Genomic DNA, 16214 nt, shown 5'->3' on the forward strand with positions numbered 1-16214 from the left:
TTATATATGTACAGCTGGTATAAGTTATACATCTTCTTGTATATAGTGATATGGCGCATGCTGGTATAGCCTGGGTATCTTCTGTATATAATTATATATGTACAGCTGGTATAAGTTATACATCTTCTTGTATATAGTGATATGGAGCATGCTGGTATAACCTGGTTATCTTCTGTATATAATTATATATGTACAGCTGGTATAAGTTATACATCTTCTTGTATATAGTGATATGGGGCATGCTGGTATAACCTGGGTATTTTCTGTATATAATTATATGTGTACAGCTGGTATAAGTTATACATCTTCTTGTATATAGTGATATGGAGCATGCTGGTATAACCTGGGTATCTTCTGTATATAATTATATATGTACAGCTGGTATACGTTATACATCTTCTTGTGTATAGTGACATGGATCATGCTGGTATAACCTGGGTATCTTCTGTATATAATTATATATGTACAGCTGGTATAAGTTATACATCTTCTTGTATATAGTGATATGGAACATGCTGGTATAACCTGGATATCTTCTGTATATAATTATATATGTACAGCTGGTATAAGTTATACATCTTCTTGTATATAGTGATATGGAGCATGCTGGTATAACCTGGGTATCTTCTGTATATAATTATATATGTACAGCTGATATAAGTTATACATCTTCTTGTATATAGTGATATGGAGCATGCTGGTATAACCTGGGTATGTTCTGTATATAATTATATATGTACAGCTGGTATAAGTTATACATCTTCTTGTATATAGTGATATGGAGCATGCTGGTATAACCTGGGCATCTCCTGTATATAATTATATATGTACAGCTGGTATATGTTCTACATCTTCTTGTATATAGTGATATGGAGCATGCTGGTATAACCTGGATATCTTCTGTATATAATTATATATGTACAGCTGATATAAGTTATACATCTTCTTGTATATAGTGATATGGAACATGCTGGTATAACCTGGGTATCTTCTGTATATAATTATATATGTACTGCTGGTATAAGTTATACATCTTCTTGTATATAGTGATATGGAGCATGCTGGTATAACCTGGGTATCTTCTGTATATAAGTATATATGTACAGCTGGTATAAGTTATACATCTTCTTGTATATAGTGATATGGAGCATGCTGGTATAACTTGGATATCTTCTGTATATAATTATATATGTACAGCTGGTATAAGTTATACATCTTCTTGTATATAGTGATATGGAGCATGCTGGTATAACCTGGGTATCTTCTGTATATAATTATATATGTACAGCTGGTATAAGTTATACATCTTGTATATAGTGTTATGGAGCATGCTGGTATAACCTGGGTATCTTCTGTATATAATTATATATGTACAGCTAGTATAAGTTATACATCTTCTTGTATATAGTGATATGGAGCATGCTGGTATAACCTGGGCATGTTCTGGTATATAATTATATATGTACAGCTGGTATAAGTTATACATCTTCTTGTATATAGTGATATGGAGCATGCTGGTATAACCTGGGTATCTTCTGTATATAATTATATATGTACAGCTGGTATAAGTTATACATCTTGTATATAGTGATATGGAGCATGCTGGTATAACCTGGGTATCTTCTGTATATAATTATATATGTACAGCTAGTATAAGTTATACATCTTCTTGTATATAGTGATATGGAGCATGCTGGTATAACCTGGGCATGTTCTGGTATATAATTATATATGTACAGCTGGTATAAGTTATATATCTTCTTGTATGTAGTGATATGGAGCATGCTGGTATAACCTGGGTATCTTCTGTATATAATTATATATGTACAGCTGGTATAAGTTATACATCTTCTTGTATATAGTGATATGGAGCATGCTGGTATAACATGGGTGTCTTCTGTATATAATTATATATGTACAGCTGATATAAGTTATACATCTTCTTGTATATAGTGATATGGAGAATGCTGGTATAACCTGGGTATCTTCTATATATAATTATATATGTACAGCTGGTATAAGTTATACATCTTCTTGTATATAGTGACATGGATCACGCTGGTATAACCTGGGTATCTTCTATATATAATTATATATGTACAGCTGGTATAAGTTATACATCTTCTTGTATATAGTGAAATGGATCACGCTGGTATAACCTGGGCATCTTCTGTATATAACTATATGTGTACAGCTGGTATAAGTCATACATCTTCCTGTATATAGTGATATGGAGCACGCTGGTATAACCTGGGTATCTTCGGTATATAATTATATATGTACAGCTGGTATAAGTTATACATCTTCTTGTATATAGTGATATGGAGCATGCTGGTATAACCTGGGTATCTCCTGTATATAATTATATATGTACAGCTGGTATAAGTTATACATCTTCTTGTATATAGTGATATGGAGCATGCTGGTATAACCTGGGTATCTTCTATATATAATTATATATGTACAGCTGGTATAAGTTATACATCTTCTTGTATATAGTGACATGGATCACGCTGGTATAACCTGGGCATCTTCTGTATATAACTATATGTGTACAGCTGGTATAAGTCATACATCTTCCTGTATATAGTGATATGGAGCATGCTGGTATAACCTGGGTATCTTCGGTATATAATTATATATGTACAGCTGGTATAAGTTATACATCTTCTTGTATATAGTGATATGGAGCATGCTGGTATAACCTGGGTATCTCCTGTATATAATTATATATGTACAGCTGGTATAAGTTATACATCTTCTTGTATATAGTGATATGGAGCATGCTGGTATAACCTGGGTATCTTCTGTATATAATTATATATATACAGCTGGTATAAGTTATACATCTTCTTGTATATAGTGATATGGAGCATGCTGGTATAACCTGGGTATCTTCTGTATATAATTATATATGTACAGCTGGTATAAGTTATACATCTTCTTGTATATAGTGATATGGAGCATGCTGGTATAACATGGGTATCTTCTGTATATAATTATATATGTACAGCTGGTATAAGTTATACATCTTCTTGTATATAATGATATGGAGCATGCTGGTATAACCTGGGTATCTTCTGTATATAATTATATATATACAGCTGGTATAAGTTATACATCTTCTTGTATATAGTGATATGGAGCATACTGGTATATAACCTGGGTATCTTCTGTATATAATTATATATGTACAGCTGGTATAAGTTATACATCTTCTTGTATATAGTGATATGGAGCATACTGGTATACTCTGGGTATCTTCTGTATATAATTATATATGTACAGCTGGTATAAGTTATACATCTTCTTGTATATAGTGATATGGAGCATGCTGGTATAACCTGGGTATCTTCTGTATATAATTATATATGTACAGCTGGTATAAGTTATACATCTTCTTGTATATAGTGATATGGAGCATGCTGGTATAACCTGGGTATCTTCTGTATATAATTATATATGTACAGCTGGTATAAGTTATACATCTTCTTGTATATAGTGATATGGAGCATGCTGGTATAACCTGGATATCTTCTGTATATAATTATATATGTACAGCTGGTATAAGTTATATATCTTCTTGTATATAGTGATATGGAGCATGCTGGTATAACCTGGGTATCTTCTGTATATAATTATATATGTACAGCTGGTATAAGTTATACATCTTATTGTATATAGTGACATGGATCACGCTGGTATAACCTGGGTATCTCTTGTCAAAAAACTATTTTGCTTTTTCCATCAAAATTATAAATACCGAAATTAAAAATAACCTTTTAGAAAAACAATCATTTTGACATCTTAAACTTTATTTGCTTTCTCTAAGTGACATTAAACAAATGAATAAATACCCCCCCCCCTTTACATTAGGTCGTGTACTATCGGTTTCCCCTATTTTTATCACCCTGACAGGAATGACTTGACTACGGAAATCTGAAGCTTTTTCTCACAAGAGTCCTGACCTCTCGTCTGGGAATCTCTGAATGAGACCAATTACACTCCCCAAACCAGCACATCCCACCTACATTATACAAACTCTTACTGGGTTATTACGGTCAGGTTGGAAAACCCTTTAACCCCAAAAATGCCAGCTGAGAATTTGGGTTTTGTTTTTGTCTTTCCTTTTGTTTTGATTGTAAATTATGAGAAGGATCGACGCCTTTTACAGTCTTTACTGGGAATATTTAAAGAAAAGGGGACGCCATCTTTACCCCAATAATATCCTGGGAACTAGAAATTTACAATGTTTTGGGAATTGTCAAAAATGTTATAATTTACTGTATTTTACTCAGTTTCCTCAACACTTAGTACAAGGACCAATGATTTCCCCATCTGCGGTGACAAGGAGGTCATTTCAGACTGATGGAAATTGACTTAACCCTAAATCTAATATTTTTCAAAAATTTTCTTTATCATTACCCACATATTGTAATGCGAATTTCGAACAGAAAATACAATACGTAATTTTACTTACTTTTTTTATAATTTGAATTTTTTTTACAATTTTTACAATGAATACCTTTACATGGAAATTATATTAAATATAATAAATATACATTCCGGGGTCTAGTGAGTGGAAAAAATACAAGTAAATCTAAAGTGTTTTTGATGATATAAATTGCTCTCTGCTGCCCCTACAGGGCATCATTATATGAACTGCCCAACTAAAAAAAAATACTAAAAAATTGTATTTACTTTGAGTGGGGCAGAATAGCATTAAAATTGTCAGAAGTGGGTAAAAAAAAAATCAATGACAAAAAGTTTATATCTGGAAGTAAAAAGTTCAAAAAGAAATTCAAGAAATAAAATGAAAAATAATTAAATGAATTAGTTAATAAAAATAAAATAAAAAACGTAAATTAAATATATTGACAAAATATTAGTCAGAGGTTAAGAGACCCCAACACAAGTTTGTATACTCCTGTAATGTATAGTTATTATATAGTTTATGCCCGTTTTTGGCATAAACGGTGCCAAATAAAGTCACAAACACTGACATGCACCAAATTTACGGTAATATTTGCGACTTTTTTCATCTCTCTTCAAACTTTGCCACAATTATTACGAAAAATACATAATTATTGTTACATTTTTGGCACGAATCTTTGCCTGTTCCGAAACATACTACATTTATTAAAGGCATGTTAAAAAAAAAAAATGAAAGAAAAGCTGTATAAAAATAAATAAATAATAAATGTAAAAAAAACAAAACAAATGAATTGAAAAATGAAATAAAATAAAACTATTAATGAAATAATAAAAATAAAATAAAAATAACCATATAAAGAAATAAGTAAATGCATTAAAAAAAATATATATTTTACATTTTGAAGGTCTGGAATATAAAAATATATACACAAAAATAATCAAAAAAAGGAATATGTGAGGGGTAAGGGGAATAGAAACAAATACATATTTTTGTATGGTACATATTTATATAAAAATATACAACATAAAAAAAATAATAAAAAATAAAAATAAAACAGTAAAAAATTAAAATTAAAAACAAAAAATATAAAAAGAAGAAAATTTTAAATAAAAAACAGATATATATTGTATTAGGTCAGAAAATAAAAACAATTGTATACTCTATCTAGAATATTTGTGGATGAGGAACGCCAGAATGACATACACCCTGCGGAGGCTGGCAGCGGGTGTAATGGCGCTACCCCAGGCCCAGTCTTCTGTAACCCGCTGGTGTAATATCTGCTGTTCTGTCTGATAACATTTCGAGCTGGCACTGGTTGCAGCGTTAACGTCCTCAACGCCAAGTCAAACCTTCATTTTCATTCCTGCGCTATTTATAGATGGGAATCTTGACAAAAATCGTTCTGTTTATTTGGATTTTTTTCCATTATGACAAATTTTTTCCTTGTTTTAATTTTGCTTCAAGGTGCATGTGTATATATATCTATATATGCTAGTATGTATGTGTATATACATTAACATGGTGGAGCTGAGCCTCATCAGCGGAGACGCTAGACACAATGGGGCAGATTAGATATTATAATACCGTATAAGATTTAGACAGCGTAAACAAGGACCCAGTGGTCAGAGGATGTGCCAAACTTATCACAGAGCTGCACGCTAAATTTGGTGCATTTTGCTAGATACATTAGATAGATATGAGATCTATCTATCTATCTATCTATCTATCTATCTATCTATCTATCTATCTATCTATCTATCTATCTATCTATCTATCTATCTATCTGTCTGTCTGTCTGTCTGTCTGTCTGTCTGTCTGTCTGTCTGTCTGTCTGTCTGTCTGTCTGTCTGTCTGTCTGTCTATCTATCTATCTATCTATCTATCTATCTATCTATCTATCTATCTATCTATCTATCTATCTATCTATCTATCTATCTATCTATCTATCTATCTATCTATCTAACTAACTAATATCTATCTATCTCATATCTATCTATCTATCTATCTATCTATCTATCTTATATCTATCTATCTATCTATCTATCTATCTATCTATCTATCTATCTATCTATCTATCTATCTATCTATCTATCTATCTATCTATCTATCTATCTATCCATCCAGGGCCGGCCTTAGGGGTGTGCGACCTGTGCTGTTGCACAGGGCGCATCACTCCTGCAGGTGCAAGGGGGCGCTGTGCTGGCTCCCTTCCCCTGCATGCTTCAGAAGCGCCTGGGCCCGGCCACTCAGCAGCTGCCTTTCCGCCGGGGTGCTTCTTCACTCAGTGGCGTCACTACCGCTGTAGCAGCCATAGCGGTAGCGACACCACTGAGTGTGGCCGGGGATTCCTCTCCTGGATGGAGCGCTTGATGTGTCTGTTCATATATGGACAGTGACATCAGGGGTAACTCCTGAAGCGGAATCCCCGTCCACAGCGTTGCCGACTCTGTGACCGGGGATTCCACTCCAGGAGAAGCCAGTGACATCACTGTCCATACATGGACATAGACGGCAGGGGCTTCTCCTGGAGTGGAATCCCCGGTCACAGCGTCGGCAACACTGTGGGCGGGGATTCCGCTTCAGGGGTTGCCCCTGGTGTTACTGTCCATATATGGACAGAGATATAAAGCGGAGAGCTCCAGGAGCAGAATCCCCAGGCACAGGGGGAATCCGCTCCTTCAGAGAGCTACAGTGGCGCTATCTACAGGAAGGGGGAGTGCTATCAACAAGGGGGCTGTTGGCTGTGTGGCACTACCTACAAGGTGGCTGTGTGGTACTACCTACCAGGGGGCTGTGTGGCACTACCTACCAGGGGTCCGTGTGGCACTACCTACCAGGGGGCTGTGTGGCGCTACCTACCAGGGGTCCGTGTGGCACTACCTACCAGGGGGCTGTGTGGCGCTACCTACCAGGGGGCTGTTTGGCACTACCTACAAGGGGGCTGTTTGGCACTACCTACCAGGGGGCCGTGTGGCACTACCTACTAGGGGTTCGTGTGGCACTACCTACCAGGGGGCTGTGTGACACTACCTACCAGGGGGCTGTTTGACACTACCTACAAGGGGGCTGTGTGACACTACCTACAAGGGGGCTGTGGGGCACTACCTACAAGGGGGCTGTGTGTCACTACCTACAAGGGGGCTGTGTGGCACTACCTACAAGGGGGCTGTGTGGCACTAATTACAAATGGGCTGTGTGGCACTATCCACAGGGGGAATATGTGAGTGGCGGGCTGATGGTCATTTTACTGTGAGTGGGGGACTGATGGTTATTACTGTGAGTGGTGAGCTGATGATGATTTTATTGTGAGTGGGGGGCTGAAGGTCATTTTACTTTGAGTGGGGGGCCGATGGTCATTTTACTGTGAGTGAGTGGCTGATGGTCTTCAAGTGGTTTCCGCCTCTGACCTCCAATTGATATTAATAGAAGGCAGAAAATTCCTGCGTCGCCCGTTTGGAGCTTCTTCTGCATTCGCTTCAACAGCTTAAAAAAACGCAAAAAAAATGTCACACAACGCTGTCACTTCCTGAAGGAATTTTGAGGCAGATTTTTTTCGGCCTTACAGAAAACATGTGTGAACAGACCCTACGAGTGTAGTGCTTGTTTTTAGCCGTTTTCTGTATTTCTCGAAACAATTTTTTGTCAGGGCCCTAGGAAATTTTATTTTTCCAGTGCTGCCTCGAGTCCGAAAATGTTGGGAAGGATCCCGTCGTGGAGCAGCTCAGTTCGTCGTGGGAACGGGGCCTAGGTAAGTACAATTGTTTTTTGTTTGGGGGCACTGTCTACAAGGGGGAGGTGGGGGCTGTATGGCATGATCTACAAGGAGGAGGTGGGTGGCTGTTTGGCATGATCTACAAGGGGGAGGTGGGGGCTGTATGCACTGTCTACAAGGATTAGGTCGGGGGCTGTATGGCAGGATCTACAAGGAGGAGGTGGGGGTCTGTATGGCAGGATCTACAAGGAGGAGGTGTGGGGCTGTATGGCACGATCTACAAGGAGGAGGTGGGGGCTGTATGGCAGGATCTACAAGGAGGAGGTGGGGGGCTGTATGGCAGGATCTACAAGGAGGAGGTGGGGGGCTGTATGGCACGATCTACAAGGAGGAGGTGGGGTGCTGTATGGCAGGATCTACAAGGGGGAGGTGAGGGCTGTATGGCAGGATCTACAAGGAGGAGGTGGGGGGCTGTATGGCATGATCTACAAGGGGGATGTGGGGGCTGTATGGCAGGATCTACAAGGGGAAGGTGGGGGCTGTATGGCAGGATCTACAAGGAGGAGGTGGAGGCCTGTATAGCAGGATCTACAAGAAGGAGGTGGGGCCTGTATGGCAGGATCTGCAAGGAGGAGGTAGGGCCTGTAAAGCAGGATCTACAAGGAGGAGATGGGGCCTGTATGGCAGGATCTACAAGGAGGAGGTGGGGGCTGTATGCCACTGTCTACAAGGGGGAGGTGGGGGGGGGGCTGTATGGCACTGTCTACAAGGGGGAGGTGGGGGCTATATGGCACGATCTACAAGGAAGAGGTGGGAGGCTGTATGGCACTGTCTACAAGGAGGAGGTGGGGGCTGTATGGCACTGTCTACAAGGCGACAGGATCACCCTGGCCGACGCAAGGATCCCGTCGTGGAGGAGCTCAGTTCATCGTGGGAACGGGGTCTAGGTAAGTACAATTGTTTTTTGTTTGGGGGCACTGTCTACAAGGGGGAGGTGGGGGCTGTATGGCGCGATCTACAAGGAGGAGGTGGGGGGCTGTATGGCATGATCTACAAGGGGGAGGTGGGGGCTATATGGCACTGTCTACAAGGATTAGGTCGGGGGCTGTATGGCAGGATCTACAAGGAGGAGGTGGGGGGCTGTATGGCACTGTCTACAAGGATTAGGTCGGGGGCTGTAGGGCAGGATCTACAAGGAGGAGGTGGGGGGCTGTATGGCAGGATCTACAAGGAGGAGGTGGGGGGCTGTATGGCAGGATCTACAAGGAGGAGGTGGGGGGCTGTATGGCACGATCTACAAGGAGGAGGTGGGGGGCTGTATGGCAGGATCTACAAGGAGGAGGTGGGGGCCTGTATAGCAGGATCTACAAGGAGGAGGTCGAGCCTGTATGGCAGGTTCTACAAGGAGGAGGTGGGGGGCTGTATGGCACTGTCTACAAGGATTAGGTCGGGGGCTGTAGGGCAGGATCTACAAGGAGGAGGTGGGGGGCTGTATGGCAGGATCTACAAGGAGGAGGTGGGGGGCTGTATGGCAGGATCTACAAGGAGGAGGTGGGGGGCTGTATGGCACGATCTACAAGGAGGAGGTGGGGGGCTGTATGGCAGGATCTACAAGGAGGAGGTGGGGGCCTGTATAGCAGGATCTACAAGGAGGAGGTCGAGCCTGTATGGCAGGTTCTACAAGGAGGAGGTGGGGGGCTGTATGGCACTGTCTACAAGGATTAGGTCGGGGGCTGTAGGGCAGGATCTACAAGGAGGAGGTGGGGGGCTGTATGGCAGGATCTACAAGGAGGAGGTGGGGGGCTGTATGGCAGGATCTACAAGGAGGAGGTGGGGGGCTGTATGGCACGATCTACAAGGAGGAGGTGGGGGGCTGTATGGCAGGATCTACAAGGAGGAGGTGGGGGCCTGTATAGCAGGATCTACAAGGAGGAGGTCGAGCCTGTATGGCAGGTTCTACAAGGAGGAGGTGGGGGCCTGTATAGCAGGATCTACAAGGAGGAGATGGGGCCTGTCTGGCAGGATCAACAAGGAGGAGGTGGGGGACTGTATGGCACTGTCTACAAGGGGGAGGTGGGGGGCTGTATGGCACTGTCTACAAGGGGGAGGTGGGGGCTATATGGCACGATCTACAAGGAAGAGGTCGGGGGCTGTATGGCACTGTCTACAAGGAGGAGGTGGGGCTAAATGGCACTGTCTACAAGGAGGAGGTGGGGGATTAGGGCACTGTCTACAGGGAGGCTGCATGACACAATCTACAGGGGGTGTTGTGTGTGGCAGCCAGGGGAGTGGCACATTATACTGTGTTGGGGCCAATAAGCAGACATTATACTGTGTAGGGGTACTACAAGGGGCAATATAATGTGTGGGCATAATTAGAGGACACAATACTGTGTCCTTAAAGGGGTTATAATTTATTATTTTATTATATATTATTTTTATACTGCATGATTGGCACTAAAGGGGCATTATACTGTGTGGGGGCACTTTATAGGGCATTATACTGTGGGGGCATTATACTTTTTTATGGCGCATTTTTTTTATGATGGGGTGGGGCGCCGAAAGACAATTTCGCACGTGGCGCCATCGATGCTAAGGCCGGCCCTGTATCTATCTATCTATCTATCTATCTATCTATCTATCTATCTATCTATCTATCTATCTATCTATCTATCTATCTATCTATCTATCTATCTATCTATTCTCCTTGATTGTACAGTATAATACCCTGACAAGGGGCGATGACATCACGGGCCGTGCTATTAACATGCCTGCGCATTAAATCTTTACAAACAATACATTAGCTTTTCTGCTGAAACATTCCAGTTGTTTCCGAAGAACGTAAGAGACGTTTATCCATAGATCAGCTCTGGGGATCTGCAGCCGGGATGGGTGGCATGTAATAGTGCGGATTGGCTGACCTCCCACTAACACTGGCAGAGCCCTAAATTATTTTGGGTAATGAAAACAAATCACTTTGTGTAAAGCTTGTCCCTCTGATGTATTGTACCTGCTGTGCCCCCCGGATGTCACATCCTGCCTGGAATTAATGGTCAATCAGAGGGAACACAAATGTTTAGCTGAAGAACACTACAGACGCATGCAGGTAACAGGGTCGGGGGCTGTTTATTTAGGCATTGAGGTTTAATAGCAGCCGGGCAGAAGACATAGACCAGATCCAAAGGAGGGGGACACGACACCGGCCCCTCACCTGGCGGTGGTCCTCTCTTCTGATGAACGGCGGTGGTTTAAAGTCAGAGAAAGTTTGCACTGCATTAGTCATGGATATGAATGCAGCACTTAATCGCCAAGTACAAGTCAACATCCGTCATTAAAGGAGAACTCCGGTCAAAGATGATGACTCACATAGTCCTTGTATATGACCCTCAGCTGCCCATTGTGAGCACTGTTACAGTACGCTTTCCACATTGTAGCAAGTCATGGCTGATATATCCTTGAAACATATTTTATTATCAGAGCAAATGTGTGTCATACCCCACCCATTATGGCCCTAGATCTACACACGCACCCAGGGAGGGGAGAGTGTAACTGCTTGTTTAGTTGAAGCGTCTCGGTGATGTCACTGGTTCCTGGTGTATTGTTAGGCTGCATTCTCATGAATATGAAGTGTCTCAGTGATGTCACTGGTTCCTGGTGTATTGATAGGCTGCATTCTCATGAATATGAAGTGTCTCAGTGATGTCACTGGTTCCTGGTGTATTGATAGTCTGCATTCTCATGAATATGAAGTGTCAGTGATGTCACTGGTTCCTGGTGTATTGATAGGCTGCATTCTCATGAATATGAAGTGTCTCAGTGATGTCACTGGTTCCTGGTGTATTGATAGGCTGCATTCTCATGAATATGAAGTGTCTCAGTGATGTCACTGGTTCCTGGTGTATTGATAGGCTGCATTCTCATGAATATGAAGTGTCTCAGTGATGTCACTGGTTCCTGGTGTATTGATAGGCTGCATTCTCATGAATATGAAGTGTCAGTGATGTCACTGGTTCCTGGTATATTGATAGGCTGCATTCTCATGAATATGAAGTGTCTCAGTGATGTCACTGGTTCCTGGTGTATTGATAGGCTGCATTCTCATGAATATGAAGTGTCTCAGTGATGTCACTGGTTCCTGGTGTATTGATAGGCTGCATTCTCATGAATATAAAGTGTCATTGATGTTACTGGTTCCTGGTGTTATTGATAGGCTGCATTCTCATGAATATGAAGTGTCTCAGTGATGTCGCTGGTTCCTGGTGTATTGATAGGCTGCATTCTCATGAATATGAAGTGTCTCAGTGATGTCACTGGTTCCTGGTGTATTGATAGGCTGTATTCTCATGAATATAAAGTGTCAGAGATGTCACTGGTTCCTGGTGTATTGATAGGCTGCGTTCTCCTGAATATGAAGTGTCTCGGTGATGTCACTGGTTCCTGGTGAATTGATAGGCTGCATTCTCATGAATATAAAGTGTCACTGATGTCACTGATTCCTAGTGTATTGATAGGCTGTACTCTCATGAATATGAAGTGTCTCAGTGATGTCACCGGTTCCTGGTGTATTGATAGGCTGTGTTCTTATGAATATGAGAGTCTCAGTGATGTCACCGGTTCCTGGTGTATTGATAGGCTGCATTCTCATGAATATGAAGTGTCAGTGATATCATTGGTTCCTGGTGTATTGATAGGCTGCATTCCCATGAATATGAAGGGTCTCAGTGATGTCACTGGTTCCCGGTGAATTGATAGGCTGTATTCTCATGAATATGAAGTGTCAGTGATGTCACTGGTACGTGGTGTATTGATAGGCTGCATTCTCATGAATATGAAGGGTCTCGGTGATGTCGCAGATTCCTGGTGAATTGATAGGCTGCATTCTCATGAATACGAAGTGTCAGTGATGTCACTGGTTCCTGGTGTATTGATAAGCTGTATTCTCATGAATACGAAGTGTCAGTGATATCACTGGTTCCTGGTGAATTGATAAGCTGCATTCTCATGAATATGAAGTGTCTCGGTGATGTCACTGGTTCCTGGTGTATTGATAGGCTGCATTCTCATGAATATGAAGTGTCTCGGTGATGTCACTGGTGCCTGGTGAATTGATAGGCTTCATTCTCATGAATATGAAGTGTCTCGTGATGTCACTGGTGCCTGGTGAATTGATAGGCTGTATTCTCATGAATATGAATTGTTGGTGATGTCACTGGTTCTTGGTGTATTGATAGGCTGTATTCTCATGAATATGAAGGGTCTCGGTGATATCACTGCTTCCTGGTGTATTGATAGGCTGCATTCTCATGACTATGAAGTGTCTCGGTGATGTCGCTGGTTCCTGGTGAATTGATAGGCTGCGTTCTCATGAATATGAAGTGTCAGTGATGTCACTGGTTCCTGGTGTATTGATAGGCTGCATTCTCATGAATATGAAGTGTCTCAGTGATGTCACTGGTTCCTGGTTTATTGATAGGCTGCATTCTCATGAATATGAAGTGTCATTGATGTCACTGGTTCCTGGTGTTATTGATAGGCTGCATTCTCATGAATATAAAGTGTCTCGGTGATGTCACTGGCGCCTGGTGTATTGATAGGCTGCATTCTCATGAATATGTAGGGTCAGTGATGTCACTGGTTTCTGGTAAATTGATATATTTAGAAGCATAGAATATGCCTGCCTCATCTTCTGTAGGCACTTACACTTCGTGCAGGCATATACTAGCGCTGCTGATTCTGCTTCTTGTCACACACATGTTGTCACAATAAAGGGTCAGTACCAGGTGCAGAAGGTGGGGGTTAGGATGATACGAGCTCTGTGACTTGTATAGATGGAACAAGTGCGTGATGTTTTTTTTTCAAGTCGAAGGTTTTCATTTACAGAACTGCATGCTCCAAATATTTCTTACAATAGAATTTAACTCATTCACTGCCAAGCGTTGAATTAAGACAGGGAATTAACTGGTCCCAAGTTATGCTGATTAAAGAGGTTGTTTTGTTAGGGTATGCCATCAATTTCCTATTGCCAGTGGGTCTGACCAGGGATGTTACACTCTGAAGACGCCTGGAGAACTAGAAGGCACTAGGAGAGGGGTAGGATACAGATACAGTTGAATGTGGTGGTTACTGGCACCCAGAGACCCAAGGCAAGAGACAGAAGACCAAGGGAACAGTCCACTCTGTTCTAGCGATCACTGGGAGCCACAGTAGTCAGGCCCCAGCGATTGGACATTGGTGGCAATTCCTAGCGTTATCACTATCACTTTCATGAAAGAGTACCTCAAGTCACCTCACATTAGTGCTTAGGTGCACCACAACTTTTCGGCTCATAAGAGAATTTTCTGGGATTGGAGACAAGGTTTTAGACAGTGGAAGTAGACAGGGACAAGGGGGAAATGTAAGCAGTGAATCTGGTGAGTGAGATTTCTGTATGAAGTCATGCCCATTAGCCCCAAGTGGGATTTATGTTCGGATGTGTCATTTTAAGGCTGACGTAAAACAGGAGCAGGGACACGATACATAGACGATGTAATTCTACACCACAGACCAGTGCAGGCCTGACAGGATTCCAGCCACTTCTGCTTGTTCAGAAAACAGACTAAATGTGTCAGTGTCTGAAAAATTATTTGTCCAGAAAGACAAATATGCCGGCTAGCTCGGAGATTTGTGAGATTCGGAGTGCCATGGCTGAGACGCCAGGTGGGGCAGCTTACAGGCGCTCCAAAAGAAAGTGCTTCAAAAGATTTACTATTGATGCTACAGTGTACATAGACCATCTATATATACATATTATGTAGCAGGACTTTCCAGCTGCCATCAGTATCATTGCCACCCATGGTAAAGCTGGCAAACATGTGCCCCTCTCCCCATTCATGTGTAAACTCACCTGGTTTGCATCAAATCATTTGTGCCCCACGCCCTGGTGGTCAGTATTTTATTGCCCACATTTCATGTCCAGTGTTTTCCAGTGCAATGACCGGTTATCCAGTCACCAGTGTTGGGGTGCACCAGTTCCTGTTGACCAGTAATTTAGTGCCCCATACCCTGATAATCAGTGCTTTATTGCCCATAGATTTAAATGGGTGCTCCCATCATCGAATATTATGGCATATTGCTAGGAGAGGTTATAGGATTCTTATGAGTGGCGGTCTGACCTTTGCGACCATCGCTGATCCGGAGAACAAAGGTCACTTTGGCATTTCATTTCACCTGCAAGTGGCACTCCAAGTCACCTGCTTTGAGTGAAATGCAGCCCAGTCCTATTCACTGTGCCAGGAGTCACTATGCGGAAGAAGCTTAACTAGCTCTGTGGCCCCTTCCTTCTAAGGATTGTGGGGTCCCAGCCTCAAACAGACAGTCCAACCACATGACATTACTTACTTTAGATGGGAAAACCGCTCAATGCCAAACTTGGATAAACAGCCCTTTAGTGACCAATCAATGGGTATGGTGCCCAGTCCCTGGTAACCAGTAGTTTCATGTTTTAATGACTGGTTTTCAGTGTCTTTCTTACTGGTGTCCAGTGGTTTATTGCTTTAGTCATTGGGATATTGAGATTTAATTCCCATTTCTATGAGCTCAGTGCCCCAATTCTTGGTGTTTTATGTTTCATTGTTTCCGTTTCTTTGTCTAGTGACTTTTTGTGTCCAGTCATTTGTGTGTTATGGTTTAGTGGCCCGGTCCCTGGTGTCTAGTGGTTTGATGTCTCTGTTTCCATGTGTTTTGGTTCCCAGTCCCTGATAAAGTTCTTTGGTGTTCATGGTTTTCATGACTAGTACATAGTGACGTTGGTTTAGTGCCAAGTCCTAGGTGAGCACTGACCAGGACTGTAATCATGGTGCCAATGGTGCCCAGTGGTCCTATTTCCCTACCAGTCTCATGCTTCAGATTGAAGTGTCTTCCTCACATTGACCACACGTCCCCTCCATTCTTGAAGATATGAGGACTCTACACACAATGTATCTTGACCTTTTCCATTGCAAGCTACTTGGCCAGTGTCAAGATAGCCGACACTAATTATATCCACCTCCATCTGACTCCCAACATGTCCTTATATTTCACTGCCCGGGT

This window comes from Rhinoderma darwinii, chromosome 13 (assembly GCF_050947455.1).
Source record: "Rhinoderma darwinii isolate aRhiDar2 chromosome 13, aRhiDar2.hap1, whole genome shotgun sequence".
NCBI lineage: Eukaryota > Metazoa > Chordata > Amphibia > Anura > Rhinodermatidae > Rhinoderma > Rhinoderma darwinii.